We start from the raw sequence: 15,474 nt of genomic DNA, 5'->3' as shown, positions 1-15,474 counted from the left end.
TAATAATGATGGAATATTTTTTAGACCAACATGTTTTAAATGGTATAAATTAGAAAGATATTCTCTTTAGAATTAATTCTGTCCAGGGTATTTTGTATAAAGTAAATAATAGGGCAGGGTATTTAAAAATAGTTTAGTTTTAAAAAATTAGTGAATGTAAAGCAATTCAAAATATTGTCTGGTTTATAGTCAATGTTAAACAACATTTTATTGTGTAATTATCAATAGTTGCTCAATTACTTGCAGTCTCATGAGAATTGTCATATAGGTAATGCTATGTTATGAATGATGGTGTCCCCTCAGATTTATGTGTTAGAAGATAAATATTCAATATATTAAGAGATCAGGAGCTTAGAAAGTAGTTCAATCACAAGGTTCCATCTTTATGAATTAGAAGAACACTTTTACTGAAGGGTTCACAGAAGCTATCTTACCACACTGCCCTGTGAAGAGGCAGGAAGAATGTACCATGTTAGAAGCAAAGGGAAGATGTTCTTATGCACTGAATCTGTATTCCCTTGTTATTGGACCTCTATATAAGTTCCAGTCGTTTATCGATAAATTGCTCAGTCCAGAGAATTTCATTAGTAACAGTCTAGAAAGACAAAGGAAGGAAAGTTACGTCTATTTATTACTATTATTATTATTATTATTATTATTTGCAGTTGAAGATTGAACCCAGTGATTTGTGTATTCTAGGCAAATTCTCTACCATTGAGCTGTATCTCCAGCTCTCTCCTAAAAATAATTTTCCTTTACTAGAAATTGAATGATTTTATCGTTAGGTCAGAAGTCAAATAATTAAAGCTGTATGTAACAGTTTGAATGATTCTTCAGAAATACTGCTCTCCTCCTGTGGGTGGCGTTAGTGTATCAACTCCCTTGCTGTTGGACTTGTCCACATGGCATAGTCTGGCCAAAAGAATGTGAAAGGATAGACTGTAAGCAGAGGCTTAAATGTGCTTGTATAGTTTGGTTTGGCTCTTGGTTCTAGTGATGACCATGAAGAAACAATGCTCCATAAAAATGAGAGATGAACTGACTAAATCTGAAACTTACCTGTGGCTTGAAGCCAAACCCAGCTGGTACATTTATTCAAGCATAGTAATGCATATAGGTGCTAGTCTCTTGCTCCTGGCTGGCTTGTTATGTAGTGTTGAAGAAGCAGTTGTTCACTACGCTACACACATTTTCTTATTTAGTGCTCAAGACGTTGCATCCTGGTGTACTCAATTAACACTGCTTTCCATATGCCCCATATGTGAACTTCATAGACAGTTTTTTTATTTTGTCCATATTGGGCTCTTTAGCTTTGTGGGTAGAAGATAACGGAAAGTCCTTTAGTTTAAAAGCATCACCGTTTAGACGACGGAAGCAAGGGGGAAATTAGCTAAATTTCCAGGCATCATAACCCACTGCCTGAGCATATTTTATTTTTCCAAGTGACTTTCAATAATTTAATGGACCAGAGGCTTGAGGATCCTGTGCAGCACGCCAGTGCAGAGAGAACTGATGGTAGACAGGAGGGCTAGGTGAAGGCCCGAAAGAGTGGTGCTGTGGAGAGTTGAAAGTGATAGGTTGGTCAGGCATTGCCACGGCTGGAAATAAAGACTCTTCTCATTTGCACAATCATGGGACTTGTTCAAAGAGGTTCTGTGGGAAACAAGGGATGAAATTAAGCCATGGAAATTTTTGGCCAAGTCATGAAAACACATTTTCCAAAAAAGCTGTTAATTTGATGGTGGAATGAGTCACAGCCCATGGGAAGGGCTGAAAGTCACATCAACAGAATTACTCAAAACTTAACTGGACAATAAAAAATGTATGGTTAAGGCAAACAGCCCTACACGGTCAGGCCAAGCAGACACTGTGTCCCTGTATGAACTTTTCCTTTGCATTTCCAGGCCAATTCTACATGGAAAAATACCTGGTACCTCAGGTCCTGGGGAAAATGGGGCCCAGTTATTTCAGGGTTGGAGAACTTCTCAGTTTCACTTGTCTTCAGGGTCAGATCACTGAATGGTGACCAGAATTTCAGTGCCACTCTGATGGTGGGACTGGCACCTACCAGTTGATCTTTGGAAAATAACATTTCTCACTAACTTGAACCTGGAATTTCCAAATATGAGATAAAAATAAGGTACTCAGCCATTAATAAGGACATTCTGGTGTAGCTTACTTAGTAGAATTGGGCAGGAAGGTGGCTTATGAAGTAGAAACCTGACTTTGTGAGTGTTGGCTTTTACATATACCTCCACCACCTCCTCTGTTATGTTTAAAAAGAGAAAGTGTGAAAGGATCCTCACACCTTGATAAACTATAGAATTCCTGGTAGACACCATCATGTTTCCACCTCTTATTTCAACTGTAGCAATCCAGGGAAGTTTGTCCCACATGTTTGGTTTAGAGCTTGTGAAATAACCACAACTCCAATTCCTTTCTCACAGGACATTTGCTTTGGCTGGTATCATATATTCATGAGCATAATGTCTCCACTAACACCTGTCTTACTCAATAGTCTATACACCTCACACTTAGAGGTAACATAAGGTAGAAACTCTTGGTTTTCATTCATTATTTTCTAAGGTATCTGTTTATAATACTCCCTGTGTAACTGATCTAATGATCTCTTCCGCAGATTTAGTAGTTTTCTGGAGAAGTTTAGACTCCTCCATGTGGTCCTGAAGACCTCTTATGGCATGAGCTCTTACTTCCCAGCTGGGCCCCACATCTGTCTGCTGTTATTTTTATTCTTTAGAATGGCCTGGATTATAATTCCTTCTTATATTTTGGGACAGTTTTTCTTTTGTTCATTTTATCATTCCATCCACCAAAGCTATTGAGCAAGACAAGCTGAAACTATCCTTTCTCAGAAGAGGCCAGGAACACCTAAAATTAGAATAGTTCCTCACTGCCTCTTTGGTTGACAAGAGGAGCCCATGATCATTTTTTTATTAAGAAAAAAATTATGTTATGACCAAGTTCTATGTGCTTCCCTTGGTCATTCTTTGGACTCTGTCCTTTGAGTGGTCATCAGCATTTTCAAATTTTACTAGATAGTTTACTTCACAGACCTGATTTTAGTATTTTTTGTGTGTATGTTCAGCTCAGATGATCGACTATTGATATTTTTCCTTAACCTTTTAGACATTTATTTATTATCACATATTATTTGAGGAAATTCTATGACCATGCATCATTGTCAAATGTGAGCCACTAAAGACTATGAGTTGTAAAAGAAAGATGAAGAAAATATTATGTAGAAATATCAAAGAATTGTGATGCTGTAAACAAGGAAAAAAGAACCAGGAAAGCATTCATAACCTTAAGTGTACAGTGGCTGATACCTAAACCCTGTTAGAAGTATGTTACCTCACAATTCCATGCTGACAATAGCTCTTCAAGATAAGTATGCTTACCAACATTTTGTGACATTAGAAACTGAGGTTGAAGAGCGTTTCATACTTGCCTCAAGTGACAACTCATCCTTATCATATCTAAGATTGCTCATCTTTTCCTCTTTTAAGTTTTTGAGATTTGGATATATTCAGTGGAGACTTGACTAATATACAACTTAACTAGATTTTTCATTTCTTTTATAAAGGAGAACACAGTTCATTGTTCCTGATTGAATGGTTCATATTGGTATAAAATTGATCATTAAACTATAGATTTTATTATCAGGAAACTATTTTTTCACAGATTTTTATATAACAAGATAAATTCTAGGAAATGTGTTTATTCATGATTAGGTCTCCTTTGACCTACATTTGTCTTACATTTTCTTTGTCTTTATGATCTTGACAGCTTTGGAAGATTATTAATAAAATATTTTGTAATATGACCATCAATTAGGATTTATCTCCCTACCTTAACTCCATGATTGGATTGGACTGGGTATATGGAGGACGACATAATAGATGTGTGGAATCTATCTGTGCCAAGGAACACTTGAGGTCGCAGTGACTTATTTCAGCCAATGGCAACCTTTGTTGCTGGTGCCTATTCAGGGTTATGGCTGGACTCTTGCCATGTTGTTTTTCAGAAGAAAGTCATAGTGAGAGGGTGAGTATCTGATTTTCATCTTCCTGAAGAACAGAAAGTGTATTGTAATTCCTTTTGTTGGCAACACTATAAATGCGTGCTTGATATCTTTAAAAATTATTTATTTTCTTTTTGAGACTATAGGATAATTACATAGTTTCTTTCCTCCCCTTTCCTCCCTCTAATCAAAGAATTTTCAAAATAAGAGCATTATATGAAAAGAATAATCATTGCAGTGTGACTCATGATCAGATGGAGGCTTCTTTCTGCAAGCTGCATACTTATATGCCTTGTCTCTTTTGCTTGTAGGAGGGGTGCTCTGTGCGTGCTTGGTGAAAATGAAGAGTATTCTCAGTGCCCAGGATCTTCAACTGAGCTTCATGAACCAGGTTTTAAAGTACATGAGAAAGACCTTGCCATGAAAAAATACAATTGCCAGTGTTTCCATGGAAACTAGTGTACAAAAAGGCTGTTTGCCTGGAGAGGTCTGTTTATTTTATTTTATTTTCATAAAAAACCTATCAAGAATAACCCTCTGAGATGTGACATTCTATTTTCATAAGCACATTTAAGGTGTCAAACAGAGCCTGATTTTATATTCCTTGAAAATAGAGTCTGCTGCAATGTTTGCTGGACTTTTCAAAATGTCACTTTCAACCAATTTTATGTACAAATGGGTTGCAGTCCCAAGAAAATACTGAGAAAAAGAGGAAACGGTTTCAAAACATAGTATTAAGTATTATTACACTGAAACACGTTTGGGGCAGAAAGCCTTCCCACCTGCCTCCCAACCTTTCAAATGCCAAGGCAGCAGAATATCTGTGTGATATGGGAAAGCCCATTGTTAGCATCTTGATGTCTGCAGATTCCTTTCGTTCAATTGATTATTCATCGCTCCTCCTCAGTAACCATTCTTGCTTTGGTAACAGGATCTTGTAGTCACTTTCAAAGGCATTACTGATCCCAGGCTCTCTCTGGTTCATATTTCAATTTTCTCTTGCATGATGCAAGTACTTCCCCCCAAATCAGGTCTTTAGACATGGGGAGAATTTATCACAGGAGATTTATTGAGAAACATTGCATTGCAGACTATTCTGAAGTTCATTTCAATCTTTAAAATAATATATAGAGGACTGAAGGCTTCTTTCTCAGATCTGTCATTTTAAAATATGCCCCATCTCACACCATTGAGGCTTTGATGCAACCACTCTGAGCACAGGCTTTCAAGGTTGTGTCAAGACAAGAAGTAGGAATAATCTAAGGTGACGGGGCAGTTGAAAAACAGAAGTCCACTGTTCCTTATTTCGAGGACTGGGCTCCAACTGAGGTACTTTGTGGCCTCCAGAGCTTCTTGGAGAGATTTTTCAACTTTTACTTCAGTCCCAGGAAAATGAGACTTTCCACCAACAGTCCAGGTGGAGTCTTTGCCCTGAGTAGACACCCAAGTCTGAACTCAAATAAGTGAGGATTTTGTGACTCTCCCATGCTTGGAATTTTCTGTTTGCAAGGCGTTCAGTTCACAATACATATTCTGTGCACAGACATTTTTTAATTGCTACATGAAATGTTCCCAACATTTCACCCTGTCTCCACAGCAAAGTGAGAATCAGAAGTATGAAGGACAACTGTAGGGAAATTATCACCTATGTAGAGGGCCCCCTTCCACTCTCTTGTGCATGATTCTCTGTGCAAATACCTCTGCTGCCATGCTTTGAGTCATGGTCCTAGTAATAGCTTGTTCAAAATACTACCTGTCAGTGTTTGTGAATACGACTTAGAAAAATATTTGCAGTTGTGACTTAGGGATTTTGAGTGGAGATCATCCTGAAGTAACCTGGTGAGCCTTCAATGAAATCAGATAGTCTTAGGAGAGACAAAGGAGGCAGAGCCATAGATATGAGGGAGGGAGAGTTGAGTCCAGAGTCAGTGGAGGTGGAGACAGACTTGAGTTACACTTTCACGTGCCAATGCATAGCTGGTGGATTAGTTGCATCTCCAGTGCTGGGATAAAATACCACGACCAAAAGCGACTTAAAGAAGAAAGTCCACCTAGGTTCATGACCCCAGAGGGCTAGATATCCATAATAATGGAGGAAGTCACACTAACAGGAGCAGAAAGCTGAGAGACCATATCTCAGCTGCACACAAGAAACAGAGAGCAAGCAAAAGTAGGGTAAAGTTATAAATGTCCCCCTCACCCCCTCAGCCTGTCCATAGAGGTACACTTTGTCCAGCATAGCTGTACCTCTTACAGGTTCAGGAACACCCCGAACCACGCCACCAACTGGAGACCAAGCAGATATGGTGGGTATTTCTCATTCAGAACACCTGGAATCACACGAGACAGGTCTCCTGAAGGAAACAATGCTGTCAATGTGTTCATCTCAGCCTTGAGGCTCTAGAATGGATAGAAATAAGGTTCTGTAGTGTTTCAATCACTGATCAATGGTTTGTTCTGGCTGATACAAGAGCTCATGCCCTGGGACTGTGGAGGGAGGGAGGGAGAGAGGAAGGGAGTAAGGGAGGGAGGGAGGGACATGGTCTTTCCAGCTTTAGGAAGCAGCATTAGAAACTTGCACATGTCACTATGCCTTATGCTCTTCTGGGGAGGATTTCTGAACCCTGATCAGCATAGTTTGCTATGGAGATGGAGAGATTTTGGTGCTGGGACCTTGTCCCTGCATTATGGAATGCTTCACTACATTCTGGCTTCTACCAGAGGTGATATTAGGAAGCCCACCAGCTTCTCTGAGTAAATCTGTTCCCAGTTGATGGAGCCAATGAAAAGTGTACCCAGTTAGTGCCAAAGATGTGCCTTCTATGCTGTAGACATGACCTAGCACCCATGTCTGAAACTCTATCACTAGGGTGAGCATAGGGAGATGGGACTTTTAGAGCTTGATAAGACATAGGTTTTATGTGAGACCTTGTCTCAAAATGAAGCACATCAATTGTATCTAATACCAAATGTTTAGACCTAAAATACATATAAGGAATATTACATAGTATGAACAGGTTGTATTTAGTATTTTGGAGTCCATATCTATATACTTATGTGTATGTAACAACAATTACTGAAAAAAAAGAGATCATGAATTTGAAAGGGAGCAAGGAATCCCATAGAGGAAGCTTTGGAGGGAGAAAAGGGAAAGGGGAAAGGATGCAAATGCAAGTCTTTTATAATCTCAAAAATAAAATAAACAATAAAAAGATAACATGGGGAGCAACCGCAAAAGACAAGGTTGTCACCACATGCATACAGATACATGTACTCATGTACTAGTGCACATACAGAAATACACACACACACTATGCTACCAACATCACAACTTAAAGAATGTGTCTTGGAGAGAATGTCCACTGATGTGGGGCATTTCTCTCTGGACCACCTTGGCACTTGAAGTTTTTCAATCCTTTCTTGCTTTTCAAGTCCAAGAACCTGTTCTCATTTCCCACATTTCCTTTGTGCAAACCTAGGTCAAAGCAGAGGCTCTGAATCTTTCTGTGTTCTCTGTCCACACCTCTGTTTTTCTGCAAAGTGTAATGTTTACAAGAGAATAAACTGCTATCTTCACATCTCCCCCCCCACACTAATGCTTATTATGAAAAGAAGGAAAGAACAACCAACATGGTCATACTCTAAGGCCCCCAAAGGAGACCCAGCAAGACCCATAAGCCAAACACCTCAGCAGGAGAAAAGGCTTTGTCCTCATGTCTCAGTGTAGTCTCCTCGGGAGCCAGGGTGAGCCTGGTGTAGACCACAAAAACTTCTTTTGTACCTCTGGCCAAAGGCAGCTTCTGAGGTCCCTTTGCTGAGGTCAGCATTTTCTAAGCTTGTTCCAGGGCCCAGAAGCTTCTTGGAAAGGTCCTCTAAGGAAGGGCCTTCTTGGCCACAGGCATCTGGGAAAGCTGATCTTCTAGATTCTCCCCTTAGGAATTAAGCAAGCACCTTAGATTAGGCTGACGATGAAGAAGGGAAGTTTGTTGCACATCATTTAGTTTAGTTTTATAACTTACCAGACCACAGAACTAACACAAGAACTCCGTAACATCCTGAAATATATTTTAAGAAATTAGTTTAAAACTGTACCCTAATCATTTCCCGATCTAAGGCAGCATTTGCGCATTGACCCATACAGCTACTAAATTAACATCTAGAAATTTCAGTTTCATGTAAATATAAGATTTGACTTTATTCATTACCCCCTATCTTCTAGAGTTAGCACAGCCTGGCATCTGCTTTAAATGGCTAAACTGTCTTTTGGTGAATTTTAATTCTCTACCATTCCCTTTCACCTCCTGAAAGATGCCTTTTATTGAATGCTATATACTCCTTTTAGGTGTAAGAAACATTCCTATTTTATCAAGGGAGATAAAGAAAAAGATGCTTAGACAGCAGGGATAGGCAACTGATATCTTGATACCTGGGCATATCTGCCTCTTACACATTAGAACTTTCACTCTTCCTGTGGAGAGGAGAAGTAAAGGAAAACCAAACCTTAGGCCTAACTCACCAAAGCCAACAAAGGCACTTTCCTTTAAGTCATAGACTACACACCTAAGCAGTTGGAGTTCCTAGTAGAAGTGCTGACTACCCATTTTTCTCCATAAGGAGTATCCTTATGAAGTGAGGGATCATTAGAAATAATATAATTTGGTGCCTGAACATGAAGGAGGGTATATGAATATGTGAATTTATGCTAGAGATGGTATAAAAACAAGTTTATAAACTAGAAAGTGCAAGCTGTGTTGCCATATTTGTGGTCAGAAGCTGTGATGGCTGTGTGATGTCATTTGACTTCAGAAGTCAAAACAACATGCTGTTCCCTTTAAGTATATACAATGAAAAGCAACTGTTTCATCACTTTGGGGGAGGATTTGGTAGTAGACAGGGAAGAGAAATGAGATGTAGGAAATAAAGTACTTTTTAAAGCTTAGGCTTACTGGATTGGAAGGACATGAGCAGACCTTGGGTTACTCCTTCTGAATTCTAAGATACAGACAGGCTTTCCTGCATCCAAGAGCCCTGAAAGTTTGATAAAGACTAAAGCCAAATAAGGTTTGGAGAAGTGGCAGACATCAAAGGTTGGTGGGAAACAAGTTGGGTTCCTCTAAGCTAGTCTGGGTAAGGGACACAATGCAGTGTTTTGGGAGGGACAGCCAGGCATTTTAACTTCAGTGTCCAAGGCAATAATAGCACATTCTTCTTGATATAATCTGTCTTTATGAAATTGTTCACATTTCCCTAAAAGAGTTAATCTGGCCCCTCGTCACAACCACTGCAATTAAAGTGTCATTCAGACTCTCAGCTCTGGGCTTTAAAGGGCCTCAAATAAGACCTGAAGGCCCTTTAGGGAATGAGATAACATTGTTATTGGTGTGAAAGGGGGGTGAGGGAGCAGAAGTTCAGTGTCTAACCCAGGGAAGATAAATGGTCTTGTGCTGAGCAGAGGCCTGGCCATCTCCCAGCGATGTGGACTTTATATACAGAATCTGACTTGAGATTCATTAAACCATTCCCATCGTAGCCACCAGTGCCCACAAAGGCAGATCTGTGCAATCTCACACTGCAGGAAGTCAAGGCAAAATTGCAGGCCCGTGAAATGAACTGGGCTGACAGGAACACACAAACAACCAGGTCGTAGGTTTTGCCCCATGTCCTCCTATGCTGTTTATTTAGGAGTGGAGGTCCATTAAGTGCTCTTCGATGGTCTTCTGATAACATCCCCACCTTTGGAGGGCCCACCAGAGATGGCTGGCTGCCCTCAAATGTGGTGGCTGACATTTTAGGATACACTTAATGATGGTCTTGTCCAATACAGTGCACAGGACAGAAACCACACATTGTAGAGTTACATCTGATAGCCCATGCTTAGGATGGCAGGGATGTTACAGGCCTTTCCATTAATAATATGAAAGGTCTCTTTGTCCTGTGACAATATTGTAAAACATGGCCCTAGAGATTTGGAACTAGAGGCACCTACATTTGGCACTGGCTTCTGAATGTGTTAGAGAAAAACCCATGATGACATACATGGATTTTATCAGTAGTATAAGCGTTGAGCCTGGCCGTAGTGACATAACACAGTGATAGAATGCTTGCCTAGCATGTGCCAGGCCCTAAGTTCAATTCTTAACACTGCAAAAAGAATAGTATAAACCAGAAAAATCTGCAAAATAAGTTAAAAAGAAAAACAAATAGTACAAACTTGAAGAGACCTGGAGGTGAGGTAGTATACCCCCTTGCTAAGAACCAAGTCTCCAAAATGTAGAAAGAGAATTTTAGCTATGAAACCCATAACCTACCCCTAAAGCATATCTCTGTTAGCCCCCTCCAAGTAGCCAATACTTTGTTTATATTAACCTTCACCTTTGCACCTTTGGTCACAGTTCCTGTCTCCCACATTGCTAACATGACTTGCCTTTTTCTTCTTTTAATTCTCTCTTTTTTCCTGAATAAAACCCAAGTACCTGGATCCTCCCTGGTGCTGTGGATGCTGCAATAAGCAACTCTGAAAATTCTCTGTTGTGAACTTTACATTTTAGGCTTAGGGCAGGTAGGGGATAGACAAGGCGAAAGTAAATTAATGAGGGTGGTGCCTTCTAAGAGTGATTTATGCTAAAAAGGAAGTGAGATGAGGTGATGGGAACCAGAGTCATGGCGGAGAGATTTAAAGTGGGTGGTGAAGAAAGGCTTCTCTGAGGAGCTAGCATTGATCAAAATGGTGAGTGGACACTTGGCTTTGAGGCAGGTGTCCATTTGGAGAGGCTGCAGGCAGCGTGCACGTGAAGCTAAGAGACGATGGAAGTCTAGAGATCATGGAAGGAGTGTATCTGGGGTCCACATAGAAGATAAGGTCACAACACTAAGAAGGGCCATCTTCAAGGCTCCAAAGGCCATACTTAAGGTACAATGTCCAAGGTACAATGAATAACCTTGAGTGCTTAAGTGGAACTGAAGTGATCAGATGTGAGTAAAACAGTTGCTTTAAATCTTTTGAGTTCAAATGCATCTGGAGCCATAGGCATTTGCTGGTAGAATGAACCAGTCCTGGAGTTGTGACCTTACAGTACTGACATAGACAAGTTAGGGCACATATTCTGTTTTTATTCACTGATGGGGAGCCCCAAGACAATAGGGATCACTACTGAGTTGCCTCTGCCTCCCACAGTGCTTTGCACACAGTGCCTTGACAGTAATTGTCTACTTCACTGGTCTTAATTATGAGCTTTTGGAGGTTAGTAACTTTTGGCCAGTTTACTTTGTAAAGTTCCAGTGGGCCCTTAATAAAATCCCTTTGATGATGAATTGGGCTCTTGGAGCCCTGGTTCAAAAATGGATCATCTCACAGGTGGTTTCTACCAAGACAGAAACTAATCAAGGTTAACTTGAACAAAATAAATTATTCAAATGATGTCCCATGGTCAATTAGTTTCCTGCAATTGCTTCAGCATATTGCTTAAAGGTGTCAATGTTCAGGCAATGAAACCAAGATGAAAACCTACACTCCATCTTGTATACATTAAAAATGGCTACTCCCCAAATTTGAAATTAAACATATTACATTCCTGGGAGTGCGATTTCAGCTTCTTTACATTTATGACACAAATGGAGCTGTCCGTCCTCCCTCTGGTCTATAAAGGCAAGACTCATTAGAAGGAGGAAATTTCCTTTATCATTCGTAGGCCTCACTCACATGATAAAAACCGTCTCTACTCCTGCCTCCTTGGAAAACTCTGATTCTCGTTTTAAGCAATTCCCACATAGACTATTTATCTTCCACAGCTTCCCAACTCTCAATGGCACCATTATATCCTTTATTTGGAATCATAAAACATTGAGAATAAAAAAGAAGCAAATTAATCCTCCCAAGGGGGAAAAGGAAGACAGGCCCTGCCAGCTTTTAAACTGTAGGTTGGACTGGCCTCGAGACACAGTTTTCTTTTTCAACAGCTTAGCCAGTGGGGGGAAATGAATGGTTCTGACAGAGAGTCCTGAAATGAAATGCAGAACTATGCAAACGTGTTAAAACTGACATCTCTGAGTAAAACCTGTTGAAAGCCCAAGAAATAAACAATGCGGGCTGGGAAGGGAGCCTCTGGAAGCTCCAAAATGGGTCACTCTGCTTTTATTATTCACAATAGAGAAATAGCTTCCACCATGATGTGAAAACCACAGTTTCCTTTATCTGTGGATCATGCCAGACTGAAAACACTCAGAGAAGGAGAGTGGCTGGGAGAAAAGCAAGGCAAGTCCAGGATCCTGTCGTGGATGCTGGCTAGCTCCGTTCAATTGCATAAGTCACTTAACCTCGCCATGACTTCTGCCCCATCATCAGCCTGGAATTAAGGAGTTGGCCTTTCCTCTTGGGCTGTGATCTGCACTTCCTGGCTGCCAGTTAGAGAGTATGCTTTGCCCATTGCAATTTGCTGTAAGGAGTCTCAAGGTTGTTGTGAAAACAAACGATAAAAGTCAGTTAACAAGCCTGCTGCCATCCGATCAGCCAATGAGGAAACAAGGCCACAGAATGCCTCAAAGCGAATCTCCAGGTTTGGGGTTCTGGAAAGAGCTAGTAAAGCTTTTGGTTTTTAAACTTTCATTGATTTTTATTACCTTTTAAATTGTAAGGTTCAGTCCCCGGACAATGAATGGATATTGTGTTCTCATAAAGTAAAATGAGAATCATCAACTTGAGAAACCATATACACCTGGAGTATTATAGTCTGAAGGCTCTTGGAGACGATCCCGTGTAGCATGTCTAGTTTTCAGGGAAGAGTTTGAGTAGCTCACCTGTGCTCCTGGACTCACACACGGGTCAGACGGTGTTGGCAGCTTTGAGACTGGACTTGGATCATAGTTACATTAATCCGACAGATGGGAAATATTTTCTAAGAAGGCTGACAACACTGGAAGCTTTTGCCTAACAGTCAATTTGATGGTAGGCAAGAGAGATCCAAATGCTATGGTAATAATGTCTTTTATTATAAAAAAAATAGTTACAAATGTCAAAGGAGGCATCGGTTAGAAAAATGGTAGGGCATAGCTGTTGACTGCAACACTTGAATAAAAATCTTTCAAAATTTTATTTCAGTCTTTTCCTCCCTTCTCCCCTCCCTCCCTCCTTTTCTTCCTTCCTCCTTCTCTCTTTTCTTCCTTTTGTTCCTTTCTTACATCTTTCCATTTGTCTAACTGAAGAGTCGTTCTGGAGAGAAAGTTTTGCAAGTCTAGGCTCCTCCAGTGTACCTAACATGGAGAGGAAAAACCAAGAAAGCAGAGGGAAATGCAGAGGAGACAGGAAAGATTTACTTTGACTTGCTAATTTTCAGAAGGAAATTAGTAAAATTGATTCCAGCAAAAACTCTAAGTGGACAAATAGAAAAAAAACAGATCAAGAGTTGTGAATATGCTGGGCAGAGAGCAAGTTCTTAGAGAAATCTTTCCCTGAGGGAGAAATAAATATTTAGGAGAAATCACTAGCTGTAAGGGTCGTTAAAGCAAGGATCACTCATAGGATAGAGGCAAATGCTCTCGTCCGCCAAGTATTAATCCCAAAGTCCTAGACTCAGTGGCAGTAACATGATTAGTTATTGTGGGTTCTGGAAGAAAGCAAGACCTCTGGCTATAAAGGCATGGAAATATGTATTTTTAAGTACTATAAAAGCCATGGGCAGCTACTTTTCTTTTCATCCTGGGGGCTAGAAATAATACACCTGAAAGGACAGATGAATGGCAGAATGCTGGTCTTCAATGGGGCATTAAACATTTTGTGCCACATTTATGAGGCTTTCCTGTCATTAATTCTTGGTAAAACAAACTCAAAAAAAGTTTTGTTGTGCTTTCAGACCATGTTTATTTTTCACCAACTTGCTGTTCTTTGCCTCTCCCTCCCTCCATCTAGAATCTCATAGCTATTATGTTTTCTTGTGTCCATCACACTCATGGCAAATTTCCTAGCTGGCTACCTCTGAGTTGCCACCTCTCTTTTACATTCTTTGTCCCTTCCTTGGCACTCTGTCTTTTGGGCTGGCTGCACGTGTTTGGACCTGTGGTAGGGTCGGATGTGGTTGATTTAACTGGCGGGAGTTTCTGTGGTTTGCTTGTGGCGCCCTGACATTGGCCTGGTCTTGGTTTGCCTGTCCAGAAACTACAAAGAATGGGGCAACCTGAATCCCTCTCTTACTAGGGTTTCTGCTACAATTGATCGTGATGGTAAGGCCGTGTGTCTTTCTAGTTTTATTTGTGGACTTCAGTCTTACTTTAGTCTACCTCCTTAAACAAAAGGGCCCTTCTGCATGAACAAGCCATATGTTTTCCTTTTTCAATTTGATCAAATTTACAATGAAGGGACAAAGGATGGCATTTGGGGAGAAGAAAGACACCAACCTTGAAACACTTGGTCTGTGGGCCTCTATTCTGCCACTGCAAGATGTTGAGAGATCCTTGGGGCCCTCTGACAGCCAGTCTTTAGAAATGATGGTTGCTCTGCTTCCTGAGATCTGCGGTGCAGTTCCTGAGTTACTTGTCCTGGGCAGACAGGACAACATCTGGCCATCTCAGATGGTGTCCATCTCAGACAGTGCCTTACAATAGCTGCATTTCTGAAACCCCCACCTTCCACTTGTCTCCTACGGCCTAGTTCCTTACACTCTAACTTCCACAGTGACCCTGAGCAATTGGGAGACAAGAGTCAGGTGAAGATTCATGGTCCTCTCCCTCCCTCCCTGCCTCCCTCTCTCCCTCCCTCCATCCCTCCGTCCCTCATTCTTTCTTCCTTCCTTCCTTCCTTCCTTCCTTCCTTCCTTCCTTCCTTTCTTTCTTTCTTTCTTTCTTTCTTTCTTTCTTTCTTTCTTTCTTTCTCTCTCTCTCTCCGTCCCTCTCCCTCATCTCATTTCTAGGAGTATTCAGCCCATAGCAGAGTTCAGTGTTCAGTGAATAAACATCCCACTGTCACCATGCAGAGAATGACTCCTAGATACACTTTTCCTCTGTTCCTGATCTTGCTTTGCACTTTTGGTTAGTCAGTTCCCCATGACCAACCATCAGTTTCTGAGTGTTATCAAGTCATGTCCTTCCTGTTTAGCAGAATGAAATATTGACAGTTATCATCAAATGTTTGCTCATATAATGAATACAATTAAATTAATGAATTTAGGCCTAACATAGGCAGTTTGTACAATGCAAGGATTATCAGAATGTTCTGAAGAACTCTACAAACAAATAAAAATTAAACCAGAATACTAAGAAGTATATGTATACAAGGCAATATTAATAATATTACATTAGGTAAAGGAATAAGCAACATTTGATTTCACTGTTATAAGAAAGCAAACAGCACAGGCAGTAAGATCAACAATTAATAAATGGGACCTACTGAAACTGAGAAGCTTCTGTAAGGCAAAGGACACAGTCAGCAAGACAAAAAGGCAGCC

The 15,474-nt window shown here is 40.4% G+C and overlaps 1 long non-coding RNA gene across 1 annotated transcript in view; it reads left to right on the top strand.

Moving 5' to 3' along the window:
• LOC121140804 overlaps nucleotides 1-15,474 on the top strand; it is a 101,715-nt gene that overhangs the window by 48,638 nt on the left and 37,603 nt on the right. The window contains exon 3 of the long non-coding RNA XR_005877725.1: nucleotides 4,354-4,529. This is a non-coding gene — a long non-coding RNA (uncharacterized LOC121140804). The remainder of the gene's footprint in view (nucleotides 1-4,353; nucleotides 4,530-15,474) is intronic.

Source organism: Mesocricetus auratus, unplaced genomic scaffold, assembly GCF_017639785.1.
Source record: "Mesocricetus auratus isolate SY011 unplaced genomic scaffold, BCM_Maur_2.0 Super-Scaffold_100006, whole genome shotgun sequence".
NCBI lineage: Eukaryota > Metazoa > Chordata > Mammalia > Rodentia > Cricetidae > Mesocricetus > Mesocricetus auratus.
This window is presented reverse-complemented; position numbering and strand designations above follow the sequence as displayed.